Raw genomic sequence first — 3,163 nt, 5'->3', positions numbered from 1 at the left:
GGCATAATATAAATCGTGGAAAGTGGCAACAGCTCTACTGACAAGAGCGTGGTTTTTAAATTAGGAATGAAAAACACAAGAAAAAATAACAAACATTTACATAATCTATTATGTATAAATATATGAGATATGAAAAAAAAAGGCAACTTAAGAGGCCTTATCGCTGAAAAGCGATTTCTTTGAGTGAATTGTATGACAAGAAGCGAAATATTACTATTTTAAAATAGAAAAATGTAATGCATTTCTTTATTTATCACCTCATTAAGAACTCTTCAATATTGATGTAATTTATCATATACCTAAATATTTTTATGACGATTTCTTTATACCGCATAACATAATAACCACAATTTCATACCTTACCCCTCCATGGAAAAATTATTACAATTCTATAGCATATAGCGTTCATTTTGGCTTTTCCTTGGCGTAGTGCGAGCGTGACCGCGCGGTCACGAGCCGCCGACTCCCGCCGACCGGAGTTCGTGAAGTAATCGCGTTCCTACAGCGACGGTACAAACGGCAAAATTGTAAGGTACGTCGCGGTCGCCCGCCGCGAGCTGTACATACGCGCACCGCTCCGGTTATTGCAAACTTAGATAATAAAATTGTTAATGTGTCGATCACATCGTATAACATATATTGTAGTATCTAAGTGTTTAGATGGTTTAACAGAGTAATGTATGTTACGTAGGTTGAAACAGTGGCGACGTATCGCCGGCGTGTTGACCCGCTTGTGGGACCAAATTTGCGTAGTCGCAAATCCATATCGGTGTAAAAGTTGTTGTCATTTTTGATGTACAATTATGAAATTTTACCACTAGGAGTGGACCGTTTTTCGATTGTTGTTAGATAGACGAATTGTTGACACGATGGCCGCCGGACTGTGAGCTCAAACTTGCGACTTAATTTGTAGAAATTAATCATCGAGTGCCTTCGAGCAGTTGTCTTCTTAGTTAATTCACCATCCATATTAAAATATGTCTATTTACTGTATAATTGTTTTATTGTCATTCATGAGGAAGAATAATTTTAACAATTTCTCAAGTAAACACGATGATGATGTCATTTTAGCATGTTGTGATCCCTCTCATTTGTAAAAATAAATTATTGTGATACAAACATTGTTTCTTATTTTAACTTTCCTCGACCAAATATTCAACATGAATAAATAACGAAAACGAAACCGATTAGATTGTTTTATGAGCAACAAATTGAGTTACTACAGTAGATGTGAACTAAACTTCACTCATATTCTAGCAAAGAATCAACCGTGTGTTCTATGTTCATGTTTTACGGTGGTATAATGCGAAATGTGCTACTAAGTACATATGCGTACCTGTTGTTTGTTATTACAGTTGTGGCTGTTCCGTAAATAAATAAATAAACAGTTTATTGCCACACAAGCGTCACAATACATTAAACTAACACCATGTAAGTTAACCTTGTACAAGAAGTTACATGGTCATAGTTAATCAGCCAAGAATAAATACACAAGGCCAAAGGCCAACACCCAGGATCTCTATTTAGACGTCTGCTTTTTATGCGATAAAAGGTAATCTTTGTTGCAACTTGTGACAATATACTTCATATTTCATTAAGATCTGCAGTCGTGAAGAAGCAACAAACCCCCTATATATAATTTATATACGGGGGTAACGATAGACTCAATTGATTGAACTGAAAGTTGCAAACAATCCGTTGCCTATATGCATCAACAGCACCCCTTACTGAGCTGCCATGTGATTCTCTTGGTACAATAAGAACTAAGATATGCCCCCGTGTGAAATAATCCAGGGCCATTTCTAATACTCCTCCGATATGGTCCCTGAATTTCAGGTTGTATGATCTACACTGAAATTTGATTATTTATATTGAACTAGAGACCACAAATAACAACACATTTATGAGAACATTGTATTATATTTAGTATATTTATTTATTACATTTTGATCAGTATGGTATTCAACTATGTTCATATTGAATGATTTAATAGAAAAAAAAAATTACATAATTCCATTGTCCACGTTGTTCATGATAAATGTAATACATAATACAATATAAGTTGTCATATGCGTTATGCATTGTTTGTTTATAAAAACATAGGAAATTAAACGCGCTACAGAATAATAACTGAGTGTAGACCTACCTACCTTTACATTATAAAAAAAAATATTTCTAACTAAACAGCGATATGCGTTCTAAAAACAAAACACTAACCATTCCTAGTATAATACTACATATAAAAAAGAAAATAATATAAAACTACATAAAAAAAGGAAACCAATTTGACTAGATTTTCTGTTATAGCTGCTTTTATTTAGTGAAAGATTTTTGACACTAATACATAGTTACACACTGTAAACTACAAATTTTAAAATATCAAAGCGTATATGGATTCTAATAAAAATAATAGATAGAGCGAGTCAAATTGAGTTATCGTATAAATAGATGGCAGTGTTGTTTAGTTTGTCTATTAAATTATAAACTAGTCGCACATACCCGAGTAATTAACATAGTCAAGTCGAAATAATATTAAGTAGTTTATACACATACACATACTGTGTGCACAAGGCCGGGTGCACCACGTTGGGACCCCTAGTGCCCAAAGGCAATGCAAGTCTCCTATTAAAATAAAGTATTTGAGAAAGGAATTTTATATATTTTTTTTTATTTTATATCTATTTCACAAATGGGCGAAAGAACGAGACTTTTTGTTAAGATTTGTTTATCATGGAATACGCTATATTATTCTACTATTCGATATTAGATGGTCTTGCTCTCTAAGTAAAATATACTTCAAGAAATGACAGCATGCAGTATCATCAGTAAGGTTACAAATTTACAATAAAATTTCCATTATGAAACATCTTGAAATACCTCAGAAGACAAGAACTTCATAAGTTGCTGTAGAAAATATGTGCATATAAAGGGTAGTACCCTATATATTTTTAATTTATTTTATGCATGCTAAGGACTTTTAATCGATGTGGGGCCTGTAGGTAGTTGCCTATTTTGCCTAATGATTAATCCGGACCTGTGCGTGCCTAAAATATACGCAGAGAAATTACACAATACCATACAAAGGATTATACATATCACTTATAATACTCACTTATTAAGTCATGAATACATGGGTCTCTAACTTCTTACTTTTCCAAAACAA

Source organism: Achroia grisella, unplaced genomic scaffold (genome assembly GCF_030625045.1).
Source record: "Achroia grisella isolate CSIRO2021 unplaced genomic scaffold, CSIRO_AGI_Agris_v1 utg157, whole genome shotgun sequence".
Lineage (NCBI taxonomy): Eukaryota > Metazoa > Arthropoda > Insecta > Lepidoptera > Pyralidae > Achroia > Achroia grisella.
The sequence above is the reverse complement of the archived record's forward strand: the minus strand, read 5'-3'. Positions refer to the sequence as shown.